This window comes from Euprymna scolopes, chromosome 27 (assembly GCF_053919585.1).
Source record: "Euprymna scolopes isolate OS-2025 chromosome 27, ASM5391958v1, whole genome shotgun sequence".
NCBI lineage: Eukaryota > Metazoa > Mollusca > Cephalopoda > Sepiida > Sepiolidae > Euprymna > Euprymna scolopes.
The window spans coordinates 59064145-59085953 of record NC_136508.1 but is presented as its reverse complement, the minus strand read 5'-3'; the positions used below and the strand labels follow the sequence as shown (position 1 = coordinate 59085953).

Sequence of the window (21809 nt, the reverse complement as noted above, 5' to 3'; positions counted from 1 at the left end):
CGACTACTTAATATTTAAGCATAACCGAGTGACGAAAATACTCTAAAACAGGTAGGTTTAGCTAGATATTTGTAATTTTTTTAAGTGAATTGTACTGATGCGAAAATCAATTAGGATAAACCTGTCCAATCAGCTTCCGGACGAATAAAACCAATAATCACTTACAAATCAATAGAAAGATTCAGCTGCACGAAATGAATTATACGCGATTTTAGTTTTCAGTAAAAATAATCGTACAGTTTTTTTTTTACTTTTATTTTTATCCATAAGTAATTTAGTTTTGATTGACTTTTCGACATTGATCTACTTTCAAAGATTCTACTACAATTGAATTGTTCATAACATTTATATTTGATTGAGACTATGTTGAGAACAGCTGGATTCTCAAATAAGGAAGGAGTATATACGTGTTTATGATATGAGGGTTTACATGTCAGCATCTTCCGCTAGACACTGAAGTTAAGCAATATTCAGCGTGGCCAGTAAAAGATGGGCGTTTATTTGGCAATACTAGAAAATCTATTCCATCTTGCTTAACTGTTATACTAGTGTTAAGATGATTAATCGGAATCGGGAATCGGAAAAACCGGAACATTTTAGGGTATCGGGATCGTGAAAAATTCACGCCTATTTTTCGATGCCAAAAATTATTCTTTTACTTATCTTTTATTTTATTTTTCTTAACAAAAAAATCTTTCATTGATAGTCGTAATGATAAAATAATTAATATTGATTGACTTTGAACTATCGGTGATTTTTTATCTACGAAATTGAAACTTGATAAATAGCGTATTCAGACACGTGGAAAAGTTTTAAATCTGTTTTAACCCGGAAAAAGAGCTGCTAAGGAGTAAAAATTGAAAGATTTGAACGTAGGGGTCATCGGATTTTTATCTGTTTGTCAACTGTTTCATGAACTCGCATGCGTAAATCGCTTGTATGACAGCTTCGTTTTGTTAAGAATAAGCAGGTTTAAAAAAAAAACGTTTTAGCAATTATGTTCAGCTGTCCTAATGGTTATCGTACTGTCACTGTCTTTTGGTTTCGATTTTCGATCTCAGCTAAAATATTAGATTTATTTTACAGACAAAAAGTGAACTGTTTTGAAAGAAAAAAACTATAATACTCACACGCATATGTCTCCGTTTCTTTTCGTTTTTTACTTAATTTTTTAAATTGATTTAACGTTACGTTTAATACCGGCCAATGCAGGGTACATCTTCTAGTATATCTATAAAGCCGCTATTAATAAGTTTTTTGTTTTGTTTTACATATCCACCCTTTGTTTTGTTTTACGATATATCCACCCTTTGTTTTGTTTTACGACATACCCACTCTTTGTTTTACTTTTACGACATATCCGCCCTTTGTTTTGTTTAACGACATATCCGCCCATTGTTTTAATTTACGACATATCCACTCTTTGTTTTGTTTTACGACATATCCACCCTTTGTTTTGTTTTACGATATATCCACTCTTTGTTTTACTTTTACGACATATCACCCCTTTGTTTGATTTTACGACATATCCACCCTTTGTTTTGTTTTACGACATATCCACCCTTTGATTTGTTTTACGACATATCCACCCTTTGTTTTGTTTTCCGACATATCCACCCTTTGTTTTGTTTTACGACATATCCACCGTGTGCTTTGTTTTATGACATATCCACCCTTTGTTTTGTTTTACGATATATCCACCCTTTGTTTTGTTTTACGACATACCCACTCTTTGTTTTACTTTTACGACATATCCGCCCTTTGTTTTGTTTAACGACATATCCGCCCATTGTTTTGTTTTACGACATATCCACTCTTTGTTTTGTTTTACGACATATCCACCCTTTGTTTTGTTTTACGATATATCCATTCTTTGTTTTACTTTTACGACATATCACCCCTTTGTTTGGTTTTACGACATATCCACCCTTTGTTTTGTTTTACGACATATCCACCCTTTGATTTGTTTTACGACATATCGACCCTTTGTTTTGTTTTACGACATATCCACCCTTTGTTTTGTTTTACGAAATATCCACCGTTTGCTTTGTTTTATGACATATCAACCCTTTGCTTTGTTTTATGACATATCCACCCTTTGCTTTGTTTTACGACATATCCACCCTTTGTCTTGTTTTATGATATATCCACCCCTGTTTTTTATGACATATCCCCGCTTTTTTTTGCTTTACGACATATCCATCTTTGCTTTGTTTTATAATATATCTACCCTTTGTTTTACGACATATCACCCCTTTGCTTTGTTTTACGACATATCCACACTTTGTTTTGTTTTACGACATATCCACCCCGGTTTTGTTTTACGACATATCCACCCTTTGTTTTGTTTTATGATATATCTACCCTTTTTTACGACATATCCACCCTTTGCTTTGTTTTACGACACATCAACCCTTTGTTTTGTTTTACGACATATCCACCCCTTGTTTTACGACATATCCACCCCTTGTTTTGTTTTACGACATATCTACCCTTTGTTTTGTTTAACGACATATCCATCCTTTGTTTTGTTTTATGACATATCAGCGTTTTTTTTTTGTTTTACCACATATCCACCCTTTGTTTTGTTTTATTATATATCACCGCTTTTTTTACGACATATCCACCCTTTGCTTTGTTTTATGATATATCTACCCTTTGTTTTGTTTTACGACATACCCACCCTTTGTTTTCTTTTACGACATATCCACCCTTTGTTTTGTTTTACGACATATCCACCCTCTGTTTTGTTTTAGAACATATCCACCCTTTGTTTTGTTTTACGACATATCTACCCTTTGTTTTTTTACGACATATCCACCATTGTTTCGTTTTACGACATATCCACCGTTTTAAGATCTAATTATTTTGACAACACGTCCTTTATTTCTTCAAATATTTATTCATTGAGGTTTTTTATTTTATTTATTTTTTTTGGATTTTGTTTTGTTTTACGGTTTTATAACCTTTGTTGTGTCAATAACTTTGTCAAAAAAGATTTCCAGGCTTAATTTTATTTTATATCTTCACATTTTTATTCATGCTATTTGTTCTTGTTTCTTGGTTTGGAGAACATGAGTAGGTTCTGTAAATGGAAAGACAAAAGCAAACAATAGCATCATATGTTTGGTGCAGTTAAGTTAGGAAGCTGATATCTTTGGACAGCATGATCCTGGTCGCAGAGTCATAATATTTTAAGCGGATTCTTCTGAAATAATATTAATAAACAAATCGCAATTCTATAAATAATAGTTTGTTCGAAAATGTTTCTTGTATTCAGTATTACATTAAGTGTTATGAAGTCGAAATGTGTCTTGAATGCAACATCGAGAAACGGGGAAAGCTATAATTGAGGATAAACATATGTAATAAAGTCAACTCAAATGACACCCGTTTTCATTCGAGCAATAATAAGCAAATTAGTTCTTTTTAAGTAAAGATCATCTTCTATTTACGAATCATTTTCAGGCTTTTATTCCTGGGTAGAAGGTGTGCCTATTTATTCGGGAAACAAACAAACAAGAAAATTAAAAAAATAATGATATTCTTAAAAATCAATATCTAAATTAGATTCATTAAAAATATATTTACCTGAAGGTATGTTTAATCTTACAAAATTTTCAATCCTCTCTCTTTCTCTCTCTCTCTCTCTCTCTCTCTCTCTGTATATATATATATATATATATATATATATATATATATATATATATATATATATATGGACGACGAAACACATGTCAGTGGATAATTACATGTTAAAAATAATATATATGCCGCTCCCCATTAAAAAGGGGGTACAAGATTGGTCAATGGGAAAATTATTCCCAACAAGCATTTAGGTAAAAATGCACTTTCGTATAAATACTTGAATTTATATTAGAAAGTATCGCTAACAAAAACAAATGAACACATCTACGTAGAAATGATGCATTTAGTAGTCCGGCGAGGTTAGCCGCGTGGTAGAGGTTTAGGCTTCTTATAACGAGGTGCCGATTTCGAATCTCGCTAGATTCAGCCACTCTGATGAGTCGTGGACGATGAAACACGTGTCAGTGGATAATTATATTATAAATAATATATATGCCGCTCCACATTAAAAAAGGGGGTACCAGATTGGTCAATGGGAAAATTATTCCAAACAAGCGTTTAGGTAAAAATGCACTTTCGTATAAATACTTGAATTCATTCAAGAAAGTATCGCTAACAAAAACATATAAAAACACAGACACATATATATATATATATATATATATATATATATATATATATATATATATATATATAGTAATGCTTTACATTACTTAATATTGAATTAACTCTAGGATATTTACCTATCGAGCTTATTATATATCTAAATTACAACGAGCACTTTCTCTTTCCTATATTTTAATTAAACTAGTACTTTCACTGTTACATTGAAATACACGCAGCTCTTTAGACTATTGTTCTAATCTCCTTTAAATTATAATATATATATATATATATATATATATACATATATATATATTAGCAGGGGGCTCAAGGTCGCCTGGAAATTAATGAGGATCAACACATGTTTCACTCCCCCATAATTTATAATAATCGAAATCGGTGAAATCTCCCCGAAAGTACTAAGTCCATAATAAACTGTAGTTTACATTGCACTGTAGAGAACATGCTGTTTATTTTATAAAATTATTTTTTCATAATGGCTTGAACTAAAGCTTAAAATGCAAAAGTCAAGAATCATGGTGCAATTGTGCTGTAAACAGAAACATTGATTTCAAACCTGTACGTGCCATATCAAAGAATATACTGTTAATTTTGTATGCCGGGCCTTTCTGCTTTCTGGTTATATAACTTCTGAACGTCACTTTTGATGTTAGGCTGTATAAAGCTTTAACTTTAGTTAAAATCGCCTATTTCTTCGATCGGATTTTTTTCGATTATTGATACTTATTAATACTTATTAAACACATTCTGATATGAAGCCTAGCTAAGAACAGTGCTGGGCACATAAAGTGAAATTTCAAACAAACAAAATCGGCTCAGCCGTTTAGGAATCCATAGGAAACACACATACAATGTTTCTTTTTATATAAGAGAGAGGATTTCAATTGTTTTTATTATGCCATTTATTGTTCAACGTTCAAATCAATTGTAAAAAAAAGTGATACTCTCCTGAAGGTTGACAGTTCAATCCACAGTGTAGACGACCGAACAATACAATTGCGAAATACTTAGGACCTCTATCCAGTCATGGATGATGGAACAGGAACACGGTACTCCAATGAATGAAATAAAGGATTCCGCTCTAAATTCAGTCATAATTCCCGAGTTCGACAGAGACATTCCCGAGTTCGATAAGATACACCTGAAGAAGGTCGGAGGTTATATCGACTGAAACGTTCTGAAAATCATACTCAAGATGAGAACCGTAGTCCTCTGAATTCAAATACTACGAATACCCTATCCTCATCTAAAAAATTATGAAACGTCAATTGGAAGCCTTAATCTTTGAACAATCCTCATATTCAAAATTACTATACATCTCTCTCCAACTTCCTGTTTCTTCTCTCTCTGTCTTTCTTTATCCCTCTTGCCCATCCTCCCTCTCTCTCTCTCTCTCTCTCTCTCTCTCTCTATATATATATATATATATATATATATATATATATATATATATGAGAAATAGCTGTCTTGCTTTGAAAACAATGCTTATATTACACATGTGAATTATTAAAAATAAATCTAAGAACGCCAAGTTTTTATTATTTTCTTAGATTTAATTTTTAAAGAGATGTTGCTTCATCATAATTTAACATAAGAATACATTAAAATATCGTTTTTTTTTCGAATATTTTATGATTGATGTTTCAATTTGTATAGTGTTGAAGTAAACAGCGGATGAAGTGTCACTAGTCCCAAAACACAGAACGCGGTAACGCCAAGTGAATGCATTCTCAAACAAGAACCTTATTTCTAATTCACATGGCGCCGCCTCATGCAAGGTTATTGGCTATTGTGACGTTCATACTTTAATCGCTAATATAAGACACACACACACCGCACAAAAAAAATAAATGAAAAAAGTATATCGCTTCATCTTTATTTGAAATTTTATGATAGACTATATCTTCGAAAATTAAATTAAAAAAACTAATAGTATCAAATTGCATTTTATGCCTTTTTAATGGTTTAATATTTGAAATTTAAACTCATTGTCAATTCTATGTGTTTCTGAAGAGATCTGATATCAATAAAAAACATGCTGTCTCAGAAACGATCATAAAATTGCGGTTCATTTCGATTTTGTGAAGCCTACGTAAATGCTTGTATCATAAGTTATATATATATATATATATATATATTAAGTAATGTGATCTATAATTTAAAAGTTTAAACAAATTTTTAAATTTAAAAATCAAAATTTAATTAAATTATAAATCAGTTTCATAAGAATTGACAATTATCTCCCCTTAAAAACTTGCAAAAAAAAATACTCTCTCTCTATAGATATTAACTGTAGCGTCTCTAAATCAAAATAAGCTAACGGAAACAATTTACTGCACGAGCGTCGCCCTTTTTAAAATTCATCATTCAATAAAATAAAAAGCTATAGCAAACATCTAAATGACTACTTTAAATACAGTTCCTGATTTCAAAAAAAGAAAAACCAAAAGGTAATTATATATCTATATATTTTTAAATCAAATTTATTATGTAAATTCAAAATATATATATTTTTTCTACTCATTTCTATCTCTAACCTATACCAATTTTTTTATTAATTTACTTATAAATTTTAAATCCAAACCTTTTACTTCAATTTTTCAGATTCATCTGCCTTACTGTTAATGCTAGGTTTATTTTTGGTGTCTTTTCAATTCAATAGAAATCCTCCTAAATTTGCTGATGAGGAGACCGTGCTTACCAAAAAAACTATGTATAATTGTTCTACGTGACTTCATGTATACCACAAATAAAAAGCACGGATTTCCGAAACGATCGTACAGATAATTGACTTTGTTGTTGTTCCTTCTTATGAAACTGATTTATAATTTAATTAAATTTTGATTTTTAAATTTAAAAATTTGTTAAAACTTTTAAATTATAGATCACATTACTTAATATTGAATTAGCTCTAGGACATTTAACTATCGAGCTTATTATATATCTAAATTACAACGAGCATTTCCTGTATTTTAATTAAACTAGTAATTTCACTATTACATTAAAATACACTTAGCTCTTTAGACTATTATTCTAATCTCCTTTAAATTATATATATATATATATATATATTGATTCATTTCGTTCCTGATTAACTTCACGCTAGACGTCGCATTCGCATTATATTACCTAGCTTCTTCTCTACTCTTCTGATGAGAGGCATAAAGCTTTGAAATGCCTTGGTATAAAGAGTCCCCCCTATCCCCTAACTAAATGTTTGTATATCCGTATTGAATTATGGACCATTCTATATTTACCAATATCTTTTATAAATTTACCAATTCTTACTGTTTTCCTATATATATATATATATATATATATATATATATATATATATATATATATATATATGCAGAGAGAGAGAGAGAGCGAGAGAGATAGAAAGAGAGGGGGTGATCATTGACTTTAAACATTCATCAGTTGGCAGAAAGCAATCGTAATGGTTCAATTTTTTTTATAATAAAAAGGTGTTTTTATATTTTACAAATATATAAAAAGTTAAAGAAAAGTCTAACTCGACAAATTTAAACTTTTGTCAGTGATATAAACCGTGTATGGTGACTAAACTAATGTTCTTTTTTCTATTTTGTAAGGTTAACATTTGATGAGTAAGTGACTAAATATGCAGCAAATACATAATATCGCTTACTTGTGAGTCGAAAAAAAACAATATGGCAATGGCTATCTTGGAAACACTATAGATTAATACATGAAAAACATTGATCTGTGAAACTTCGACAACTGTTATCTCATACAATATATATATATATATATATATATATATATATATATATATATATATATATATATAGAATAAGATCCTACCGGATTTTTTCATTCGCTGCAATAAAGTCAAAATTAAATCACAACATGATAAGATGAGAAAGACCCTATGAAGGCGCATTTTCTCTCTTAACAATCGACATTAACTTTATTCGCAATTGATTAGTTCACAAGTGAAAAAAGTTGATTAACATCATTATATAGAAGCCTATAAGGTAAGCTATTTCTTTTCCTAACACATCTTCTGTTGTTTGTTTGCTGCATAGCGAGTGTCTGCCTCTGTTCTGGTAGTAATTTTTATCCTCTAGAGACAGGGCTCGTCCGTTGACATTTAGGAATAGATTGGATTGCGACTGGGAATAGACCAGCAACACCTGCAGAGACAGCGGACGTTGGGAAAACCCAAATGATTTCATCGCGCAAGCAAGTTCTTATAACATACGCTACAGACACATATAAAGAAAAATGCCTTCAAGATCAACCGAAAGGGACGGAGGATGATGGATAAAAAAAGAAACGATCGGATTACGCCTCAGACATACAAACATATTATGAATAAAGAACATACGGAATTCACATGCGTCTGTGGACGAAAGATAAACTCCCAAAAAGGAATAAAGAGTCATCGAAGCAAAAAGGGATCCAGTGACTCATATGCAGCGTTCTGATATCTCACATAAGACGTCGGAACACCAAGGTAAGGACGCCACCCACAGTGCCAATGATATCCAAGCAATTGGGTCGGCTTGTAGTAATTTTCATCCTCTACATAAACAAAGAAACTACTACTACTACTACTACTACTACTACTACTACTACTGCTAATAATAATAATAATAATAATAATAATAATAATAATAATAATAATAATAGAAATTGGAACCAGAGAAATAGCTGCAAAAATACAACGCCTAGCGATAATGAAAACGACTGAAATATTAAGGAAAACCCTTGAATGCGGAGAATGACACAAGACAATTTAACAAAGAAGCGTTACAGGATTGAAGGACACCGAAGCTGCAAATCTACATGTTCTGCACCCCCGATCATGCATCCCCTACATTGTTTCACAACCGTTCCCTCCAATAGAAAAGTGATACCAAAGAGCCGAGAAGGGTCAAAGAGGATGGAAATACCGAGGAGGGAGCACTGGCCAGACCTCCGCTGGACAAGTGCGAAGAGAACTGGGATCTTGGTGAGGCTAAATGCCACTCAAATTCCAGTATAAACCAATGGCCACTGCCAGCGAGAAATCAATGGTAAGAGGCTGTTGCTATCGAAGTAGGAGGAGAGAGCTGGATGTCTGGGAAGACTTGTTGTCACTCAGATTCCAGAGGTCTCTAGTCAGATTATTTGTTGACTTGCGTGAACTCCATGTGAGCCAATAATAATAATAATAATAATAATAATAATAATAATAATAATAATAATAATAATAATAATAAATAAATAAATAAGGGAACACCATTCATGAATATCTACAAATAGTTTCTGCTTTACAGCTCAACTAATCGCATGTGTTGTTCTGTTTTTACGATATTTTTCTTTTTTAATAACATTCTTTTGATTTCATACTATCTGACAAAGATATCATATTCTCGAAATTTCAAAGACTTCTACTATCCTGATTATTTCAAATTGTAAATTTATATTTACTGATTTGTGTTTGTGATGCTTTTTTTTAAAAAAATAGATTAGAAAAGAACACAAGACGTTCGTTTGTTTGTTTGTCTGTTTTTATTTTTTGTTTATACGTTACATCACTTCTTCAACACCCGGCTTCCTGCATCGCTATAGCTTTCTTATACTCTCCCTCTCTCTCCCTTTCTCTCTTTCACACACACACACACACACACACACAAATATATATATATATATATATATATATATATATATATATATGTGTGTGTGTGTGTGTGTGTGTGTGTGTGTGTGTTCAACGATTTTTTGTACTACAGTCTTAAATTTGTGTATATCGTGTGTTCAGAGACGTGGAAAACTTTTAATCAGATAAAATCCGTAAAAGAGGACTGCTAAGTCGTCAGTATTGAGAAATACGTAGGTTGGAGGATCATTGAATGATTTTTATGTGCTTGTCAAATTTTTATCGAGGTTTAAAAACGCTTTTTAAAGAATGTGGCAAGCTGACCTGATGGCTAAAGTACTTGTCTCATTGTATTGCGTTTTTTTGGTCAGCTCGGGTATTCTTTTTACTTACAAGAAGTGAAATGTTTAGAAAAAAACATGCACATATATTAGTTTCTTTCCGTTCTTTTACTTCACTTTTTGTAAGGGATTCATCGTTACTTTAAATCGTGGGTAACACCGGGTACATCTAATATATATATATATATATATATATATATATATATATATATATATATATGTTTCATTAAACAGCAGAGTAATTTCTTTTTGTTTCTGTTGCGACCCATTTTCTCCATTTAGAAAGCCAATGTTCCAACGTTCTGTTCGAGTAGTCGCGAACGTTTTCGACTTCCATGAGCTGTCTTCAAGCGAATGAGCAATTAAAATTGCGTTTTGTAAATTAATTAAAAAAGTCGATTAAATTTGTATAAAATCGTTAAAAGAACTTAATCGTGCCTGCCTCTATCATATTGATCGCGTGATTGACGGTTTGTTTATGCTCGCCAAACGGAACAAAAAACGGATCGCAAGAAAAACAAACAGGAATTTCTCTACTGTTCAATGAATCATGCAAAAGAGAAAACATGCTGCCACCACATACTAGTATATATATATATATATATATATATATATATATATATATATATATATATATATGCTCTTCTTGTATATCGAGCAATTCTTATTTAGGTGGGATAATACTTATAGTATATTACTGCCAGTAATATCTTGCAAATCTTATAATCACAGGTTTCAATACAGCCTGATTGTTGGATAATTTTATTCTGAAGTATATATATATATATATATATATATATATATATATATATATATATATATAACTATTTCATTTATTCACATAAATTCATTATACGAAAGTATAGATTTATGCGTAAACTTTAAGTATTTACTTCAAAAGTGCTCAATACGTAGGTAGAGCTAGTTAGTAATTCATAAAATATATATGGCGATTAAGCTACACTGAATATTCTGCGTTTCATCCAACTATAGGATTCGTCAGGCTTATGCGCGAATTCTGTCTTTGCTTCTTGTTTTTATACATGTTGAGGGTTACTAGTTGGCCAATCAGCTTTCTAGTATCCACCGCGCCCCTTCCTACCAGCCAATGGGCATGCCTTTTATCAAACAAAGGCTCTGTTTTAGAGCTAGGTTAGTGGTTTTAGGTGGCCGTTCTACTTCTTTTTTTTATATACATATTAATATACCTATGTGTACACAATAATGCATGTGCATATATATATATATATATATATATATATATATATATATATATATATATGGAGAGAGAGAGAGAAAGAGAGAGAGATATGTAACTAGATAGGACAGCGATAGAGAGATAGATACAGAGAGAAAACGACAGAGGGAGAAAGAGTGAGAGAAAGAGAGAAATAAGGAGAGAATGGTTCGGTACGATTCTGTTATTGGCATTGTTTTCTCGATTCTTTTCAAGTACCAGGTACTTACAGTAAAAACGGTGCTATCGGATCAATAGTATTTAGAGGACATATTCCGGTCCTCAATCCACGTCAACCTCACCATTGTTAGCCTCCGTATAAAGAATGTGACTAGATATCATACAGTGACCGATACACAAGATTATAAAAGTGAGACTGGCAGCAACCAGTATATAGGATTTCTCCCATTCTCTAGCTGTGCCTAAATCTAAAGCCAGATTCCATGAACAAACCTTCTTTCCCACAATTGCCCGCCTATGGAACACTGTTCCGCAGCCCTGCTTCTTAGTGAATTTATCATAGTAGGCTTCATCCCCAATGCAAACTAGTTCTTATTTTTGTTGCATATATATAATCAAATTCTCACCAATTTATGCCATTAGCGATTACTACATTACCACCTTACATTCATTAACCCTTATCCTCGAATGGCCTTCGGGCCTTTTTAATTGGTGATGCCCAAGTAAAAAGTAGGTATAAGGAAAATGTGTAAGAGAGAAGGGTGCACACACGCGTATATATGTATATATATACGTGTGTGTATATATTTATATGTATGTATGTATGTATGTATGTATGTATGGGGAGAGAATAAAAGAGAGATGGCAATTTCTAGCCTCGTTCTAGTTTCTAAGATCTGTAATAGACCGTGGAAGTTTTTGGCAAATAACCATGCTGCTTTCCTCGATTAAATGTTCATTATATGTGCGTCGGCTTTTCTGATGGTGGAATAAAACGTCCAGTAGACATTCATTGCCCATGGATACAACGTACCTTACAAGTGGTTATCGCTTTCTGGTATTCACGTAGATGCAGCTACATCTGGCTCGACGCCATAACAACTCAAAACTAGCGAGATATCGATGTGCTGATCAATCATCGTGCCACAATAACCTCACCTTAAGAAAAAAATTGCGCTAATTATTTTATTTATATATACACACACATATATATATATATATATATATATATATATATATATATATATATATATAGTTATCCACATACAGTACTGTTTCGCTGTTTCACAGCTCATCAGTGCGGCTAGACAGGTAACTACCTCACGCCAGGATTGAAACCCGACCGTCTGTACGACAGTCAAGGCTCCTAACCATTACGCTATTCGCGGCCGCTGAGCGAGTAGTGAGTTTAACGATGTTTTGACATCGTCCGAAATACCCCCGCTCGATTTATTTACACAAAGAGCGTCGCTTATATGCTAATGGTAATTCGTGTATCACTTCTCAATATGCTCAACTCAAGATGAGGAGCATTATAGTCATTCGCATACAGTACTGTTTCGCTGTTTCACAGCTCATCTATATATATATATATAATGCGTGTATTTAGGCAGCATTTTTTCATTAAGGCAGACATTGTTAAAAAATGACAGAAAGCTTCTGTTTAGTGATACATTTCTTATTTTTTCAATTTTTCGTATTATCTTTTTTGTATATACATCGAACGGTCCATGGATTTTTTCCTCGAAGTATCCCCTGTTTTAACTTTTCGTGAAATTGTCATCACATATTCAGGAATGTATGTTAATCTCGGTAAGAAATGATGGAAAGATTAATTTAATTAGTAGTAAATGGTGCGAGCAAGGTGCATTAGGACTGCTGACAGCGATAGCAGGTTGGCCTGGTAGGGGAAAGTGAGAAGAGCATGCCTCTTCTAAGGTCAGTGGTAGGAACGGGTGGGTGCGGGATAGGAGATATATACAGCAATTGAGTGTATTAGTACTATTCTGTGACCCGATTTAGACTAGTTTTTTGTGTTTTCATATAAATAGCTTCAAAGATTTTAAGTTTCTTTGCATGCTGTAGTATTTTGGTGTTGTTAACTAGAATTTGTCTGAAATTTGAGGAAGGGCAATGATGTTTTTTTATGTAAATGTTGGAAGATGGCACTAGATTCAACACTATGACAGGTGAGGCGGCGTGATAATATTGTTGTATATCCGATATAAGCATTAGTTGCATTGTCGATACAGGAGTTACATTCTCTCAAGCGGCATTTGAACTGATAGATGACGTTGGTCCGTTCTAGTGGTTAAGCGAGAGTGGGATTGTTTTTATTAATTATTATTAAAAACAATCGCTCCCATATATTTTCCCCTTTTTACGTGCTGGTTTAGTTTCGTTTGTTATTTAATTATTTTAATTTATTTTTCTTATTTATCCTAAAGCAATATATATATATATATATATATATATATATATATATATATATATATATATATATATATATATATATGGATTAGAACAAGAGTCTAAAAGCAGAGTATAGTTTAATCTATTAGTAAATCCATTAATATAATAAAAATAAAAGAAAATAAAACAGTGCCCGTTGTAATGTAGATTCATAATAAGCTCGATAGGCGTATATATATATATATATATATATATATATATATATATATATATATATATATATATATACCCTAGAGCTATTTTAATATTGAGTAAGATGATCGATAATTTATAATAAAATTAACATTTAAAAATCTGTTTCATAAGGAAGAACAAACAAAATCAATAAATTGTACGATCGTTTCGGAAACGATGTTTTTATTGTGATAGACAGTGAGACTTGGACAATAATTTTATGATATAGTTTTCTGAAACAAAGTCTTCTCATTAGCAAAAATAAAGTCAGGATTTTTTTAAAGTAAGGCAGATGTATCTTTTAATAGCTCGTCTCCTAAAAGTCGTACGTATCATCGCCGATACATTAATTTGGTAAATGCCATTAATAAATGAATGCATCAGCGATGATATATACTTGTATAAATAAAAATTAAGCCAGGTAAATTGACTCCCAAATTATTTATTTATATACAAAAAATTATTACGTGAAAATAATGAGCCAGATTAGCATAACAGTCACAATGTTTTAATCGTTGTATTCTCATGTCTATTCCTGGAAATTCTAAACTGAAATCTTCATTTTATTCATTTACGTCAGAATCACCAATCGTACAATTTTTATGGAAATGATGGTTGATTCATTGGTAAGTTGTAGGTTGATAGATTCTGATCCAGAAAACAAAAATTCCTTCTCCTTTGTAAGAAACATCGCTCATGGAATGTAAAGACCGAAAGACAAAATAAGAGAAGCACGAGTTATGGGGCTATAGGGGGATCACTTTTCTGTATTAATTTAATGTAAAATGATCACCCACTTTACAACCAGTCAGTCTCAAAGCCATTCAAGTCATTCTGAAGATCATTCAAGTTGTTTTTTTAAGGATTCCAGTTATTTTTTAAGCATTCAGGTCATTCTTAAGGTAATTCTAAGTCATTTACTTTTTATTTGTGTAAGTCATTTCAGCCCATTTTTCGGTCACTTTAGTTTATCTTTAAGAATTTCATGTCAATCCTACGTTCCCGCATCCATTCATTACACGAGAGCCCGCGACTAATGGCTATCGGACTTTTTATCAATAATGTCGACTGCAGTTATTTCTTCTATTTCTACTGCTGTTTTTGTTGATGGTGGCGGTGGCAAGAATCATCCATTCTTTCATTTATTTTCTCGATGATTATGGTTGATATTCGTTTCTCCTAATATCTTTCTTGTTAGAATTCTTCTAGAAAGACATAAAGTACTTCCGGCAATTGCCGCATGAAGGTTACCGATATCTCCAAGCTGAAATGTTACTGTGGAACGAACTGAATTCGAACTCTGCACATTCAGTTTATCAGTCCGTGCCGTTTACTATTTACCCACCGTCACATACCTGTTGTTGTTAAGTGAGTCGAATTTCTGCATAAAGCTTACGGAGATCATGCCACAGTATCTTTTGGTTTTCTCATAGTCCCCCTCGTTAGTAATACTATTTGTCAGACTTCAATATTACGTGTTTTTACCCTAACAGCGAAAACAGCAATACTCATAATTTGCATGCTAAGTCTAGAAAGGTCTGGCCCAGCATACACACAAGAATAGCGAAGAAGCACCGATATAACTCTCACTCTCTTGACTCTGAAACTACCACATTCTCACACATCCTATCATGGTGATAGGCTATAAAAAGGGATAGACTCTATAGCCGGGCCGCTTTTTCTGTTAAATTATTATCTGGCTTTTATGAAACACATTACATGCTTGCTGACAAGCGTTATTTGCTGTCGTGCTATTTTTAGTCGTATAAATAGCAAATATATAGAAGAGCATAGTAAGAAAAGTTTGATTCTTCGATTTATTTTTCCTCTTCGTTGCATTTGATGCCTGACATCAGTCATAAATTAAGTTGTACGTACCAGACTATGGTAAATAGGCCCAAACTAGGTCAATTCCGGTTGCTTATCGAGTACTGTCCACTTATCCGTATGGCAAAAAGATGCATAATTTTAACTATGATAATACTGTAATGCAGACCCAGTTTGCCAGTTTACATGGCCTAATCAAGCGGATAAAAAGACGAATATTTTGTCTGCTTTCTCAGCTGAATAATTATTGGCTGGAATCCAAATATATTTGCGTTCACTGGTTTTCGCCTAGAAGCCAAGCGTAACTCGTGCTTCTAACGTCAAATACTGAAGTTGCGTTCAAATCAACCGGATTCCACGATTTTTTTTCTGGACATTTGAAGTGTAATACACAAAGAACAAACTAGATTCTGTTGCATTATAGGCAATCGCAAACGTGCTGCCTACCAACTGAATTCTTGCGCGCATCTCGCGTTTTTAGCCGAGGCGTTGCTATAAAAGGCACGCTGTTTCTTTCTCTTTTTTATTTCCAGCTCGAAGTATTTTATAAGAAAAAGTGTCAATCAAATGATGTTTGGATGTCCACTTTGTGTCCATCAGGTGGCCAATTGTTTGGAAAAGTCGGACTGCATCGAGATGAACCGAGCAAAACCCCACGGACCTAAGACGTCTGGTTAGGAGTAACAACTATTGCGGACCGACCGAATCCCCCGGCGTTTCAAACTGTCACGAAGTGCCATATTTTTCTCTTGAATTTTACGCTTATTTCATTCCTCCGAGATTTGGAAACTTGATTTTCTTGGACTTTTCTTATTTCCTATTTTCTCTCTCTTTTCTTTCTATCTGTATGTCTATCTCTCTATCGTTTCCATAGACATGAATGGATGTAAAATAAATGAAGAGAATAAGAGTAAATGGTGTTAAAAACATATAATAAAGGGAATTAAAGGAAGTACTTAATAAATACTTTGAATTAGTAATTAGAGAATTTGAATTAGTTATGGCAGCGTTTGAATTACAGGAGAGCTTGAACTTCGTGTTAAATAATTTCAATTACCCACTGGAACGTTTGAAATACCCACTGGAGAATGTAAATACTATAATAAATGTTGGAATTACTTATGAGAGGGGTGGAATTACTTATCCTCGGCTCCCAAAGTCAAGAAAAATTAGACCATTCCTATATTGATTCGGTTCCTGTTGAGTTTGCGGCGAGGGATTTTATCAGTAAAGTTCTAGAAGGTTCACCCTGTCAGGCTTTGCCGTTTCTCTTTGAAAAGGGGTTAGTTCATTGCTAACCGCCTGAGGCGCACTCAACGGAGAATGGCGACGGGGCTGCGCAGGCATTTTTGCAAGTCAAACTGCCCCTCAACGGGGGTTCTGACTTCTCAATCCCACTTTCCCACCCTGATGTCTTGTTTGTTGCTATAGAGAGACAAGTAAAGAGCAGCTAGAGGATAGTTGGAATTACATAATATCTAAACTATCTGCTGAGCAGATGGAATTACGTACTGGAGAGTTCCATTTATCTGTTACAGATTTGGAACTACCAAAAATTTGAATTACCTACAGAAGAGTTTGCATTATCTTATAGAATTGTTTGCCTTACCTATTAGAGAGTTTGAATAACATAATAGAATTTTGCCTTGCCTAGTAGAGTTTTGCCTTACTTACCAGAGAATTTTAAGTAACTAATAGAGTTTTGTCTCGCCTATTAGAGAGTTTGCCTTACCCAATAAAGTTTTTTGCCTTACCTATTAGATAGTTGAAATTACCTAATAGAGTGTTGCCTTAACTATTATAGAGTTTCACTAACCTGCTGGAGAGTTTGAACTACCTTCTCCAAAGTTTGAATTATCTACCGAAGAGTTCGAATTACGTACGGTTTAGTTTATATAATCTAATCGAGTATTGTACGTAATAGAAAGATTGGATTACCTACTAGAGAGTTTAAACTACTTATTGCAAAGTTTGAATTACTTACTTGAGAGTTTGACTTACTTAGGAGAGCGTTTGACTTACTTATTGAGAGTTTGAATTACCTACTAAATTTTAATTACTTAGTTTGAACTACTTAATGCGTAGTTTCAATTAACCACAGACGGGTTTTACCTACCCATTGAATTTGAGTTTGAATTGTAATTAAACGTAATTTTCAGTATGACACACGGATATCTATGTATCTCATAAGGAAATCGAATGGTAATCCCAAGAAAGAAGCTCTTAGTTTGTTTTTAATGGATTTATAATAAAGTTTAAATAAAAACAAAACGGAAAATGCCTAAAAAAATTATAGAGTTGAAGTAGCTTTGTAAAGTAATGTCTCACCGATGAAGTTTAAGGAAAAAAAAACGTTGACTCACTCAGATTTTGTACGGTGACATCCACTCTCCGCAAATGTTCAGCTACCATTAAAATTTATTTATCAGTGTTTTAATGCGACACGGCAAAATGGCGGAAATAGTTTTCGCATGAATATTGATATTCATATGTGGTTCAATTTTAATGTCGTTATTAAAACAACCTCCACTCGTGTTCCTTCCATGCCATAATGTCTCTGCCATTTGCATCAAGCAATAAATAAACATGTCGCCCCAACACATTTTTGTTGCTCAGAATGAACTCTTTAAAATTTGAAAACAAAATTTTATGGATCTACGGTGAAATGCTTTGAATTCTTTCGAAATAAAATAAACACGAAAAGTGAAGAAAAAATAATTTAAAATAAACCTAATATTTCACGAATGCTTCACACGTTGGTGAAATGGTTTGAAATAAAAAATAATGTCACTCCTTAAAAATTATTTATTTCGAAACTAAAATTTATCAGCTGTAAAAATCTTTAGAAATGAATAATTTCGCGGTTAACCACCAAACGATTAGTTTTTTACTGTCAGTGGGCGAAGTCGACTGAGTGTATTCAAATAGAATGTCTAGCACATTAGTATAACTTTATTATCCTATATGCTATATGAATATAAATATATATATGATATCCTATATACTATTTAAACAAATATATATGATATCTTAATACTATATATATACATATATATGATATCATTATATTATATATAAATATATATAACATCCTTTATACTATATATAAAAATATATAATATACTAAATACTATTTATATAAATATATATGGTATCTTATATGCAATATATATATATATATATATATATATATATATATATATATATATATATATATATATATATGATATCCTATATATTATATATACACATATATATGATATCCTATGTACTATATATATATATATATATATATATAAATATATATGATATCTTATATAGAATATATATATATATATATATATATATATATATGATATCCTATATACTATATATATAAATATATATTATTTCCTATATACTATATATATAAATATATATTATTTCCTATATACTATATATATATATGTATAAATATATATTATATTCTGTATACTATATGCATATATATATATAAATATATATGATATCCTATATATATATATATAAATATACATGATATCCTACATACTATATATATATATATATATATATAAATGTATATGATAACCTACAGCTATATATATTAATATACATTATATCCTATAATATATATATATATATATATATATATATATATATAAATATATATTATATCCTATATACTATATATATAAATATATATATATCGTATATACTATATATATAAATATATATATATCCTATATACTATATATAAATAAACATATGAAATCCTATATACTATATATATATATATATATATATATATATATATATATATATATATATATATTTACATATAATTATATATGATATCCTATATACTACACATATAAATATATATGATATCCTATATACGATATATAAATGTGATATCCTATATACTATATATGTATATAAATATATATGATATCCTATATATACTATATTTATATAAATAAATAAGATATCCTATATACTATATATATATATATATATATGATATCCTATATACTATCTATATATCTATAAAAGTGAACGTGTGCGTGTATGTGTGTGTGTGTGTACATTTCCCTACGCAATAACTCTGTCAATTTTTAGTCTACAGACTCGAAATTTGATATACAAGATACTGAGATTTGGGGAAATCGATGTGAAATTTGGCTTTTATGGGGTCAAAGTTCAACGATTTGACCTTTTAGAACGCTACCTTACTTGTTCGACAATTTTAGGTGTACACACTTGAAATTTTAGATATTGGTTCCTTGGACATGGAGCTAACTTAATAACTTGATTTGAGCCTAAAACAATAAATATTAGGTGATCATAATAGGGGTCAAATTAAAAAAATACCGTTTTCTTATTTTTTTTTGTTTTTTTGCTAAGCATACACCTGAAAACATCCGGGCAACGCCGGGCACCCATGCCAATCCATCTATACTTCTATAAATCTGGTTTTCTTTTATGTGCATCGATATTCATATTAACCTCACTCTTTTCTATTTATTTAAAAAGAAAATACAATTTTATTATATCTGGGTTGTGGAATTGCATTCACTAGCAAACGATCTAGCTAATTTGCATATTCTTTTGAACATATATTTTAATTAATTCCCTATTAGTTGCTTCAGTTTTTTAATGAGATAATCATCTTTAGTTAACTATTACCTGAAATTATATTCATGCAGATATTCTACATGATTTATACTTGCATAATATTTGCGAAAATAGTTTATAGTAAACACAAAATTGTTTCCATATATATTTATGTATGCGTATATATTTTTATTAAACAAATCTATCTATCTATTATTTTTATATCTATAAAAGTGTGTGTGTGTGTGTGTACATTTCAATATGCAATAACTCTATCAATTTTAAGTCTACAGACTCGAAATTTGATATAAAGCGTACTGAGATTTGTGAAAATCGATGTGACCCGATGTCGGCCAGAAATTTAGCGAGTAAGGGGTCAAAGTGTAACGATTTGACTTTTCAGAACTCTACCAAACTCCTCGGACAATTTTTCGTCAAAACACTTGATATTTTAGATATAGGATCCTTGGACATGGATCGAACTTAATAAGTGTATTTGAGCCCCCAAAAATAAATGTTAAGGGGTCATAATAGGAATCAAATTTTAAAAAATTGACGTTTTTTTTTTGTTTTTTGTTTTTGCTAAGCATACACCTCCAAACCCCCGGGCAACGCCGGGCAACCAGGCTAGAATATCTATAAAAGAGAACGTGTGTGTGTGTGTGTACATTTCCCTACGCAATATCTCTTTCAATTTTAAGTCTACAGACTCGAAATTTGATATACAGGGTACTGAGATTTAGGAAAATCGATGTGACCGGTTTTCGGCCAGAAATTAAGCGAGTAAGGGGTAAAAGCTCAACGATTTGACCTTTGAGAACTCTACCAAACCCCTTTCGACAATGTAGGGTCTAAACACTTGACATTTTCGATAAAGGTTCCTTGGACATGGATCTAACTTAATAACTTGATTTGATCTATAAAACAATAAATGTTTAGGGGTCATAATAGGGGTCAAAGTTAAAAAAAATACTTTTTTTTTGCTCGGAATACACCTCCAAACATCCGGGCAACGCCGGGCACCCATGCTAGAATATATCTATAAAAGTGAACGTGTCTGCGTGTGTGTGTTTGTGTGTCTGTTTGTGTACATTTTCCTACGCAATAACTCTGTCAATTTTTAGTCTACAGACTCGAAATTTTATATACAAGGTACTGAGATTTGGTAAAATCTTTGTGATCCGTTTTCGGCCAAAAAAAATGGGTGTTAAGGGTTCAAAGTTCAAAGATTTGCCATTTTATAACTTACTAACTTGCTCTACCTACGTATTGAGCACTTTGGACGTAAATACTTAAAGTTCACGCATAAATCTATAATTTCGTATATTGATTTTATGTGAGTAAATTAAGTAGTTATATATAT

General features: G+C 31.7%; 1 long non-coding RNA gene across 1 annotated transcript in view; it reads right to left on the bottom strand.

Annotated features, from left to right (window-relative positions):
• The window catches only part of LOC145248656 (uncharacterized), a 182560-nt gene extending 164216 nt beyond the window's left edge, over positions 1-18344 (bottom strand). Inside the window, exon 1 of the long non-coding RNA XR_013863383.1 lies at positions 18196-18344. This is a non-coding gene — a long non-coding RNA (uncharacterized LOC145248656). The remainder of the gene's footprint in view (positions 1-18195) is intronic.
• Positions 18345-21809: the final 3465 nt, after the last annotated feature.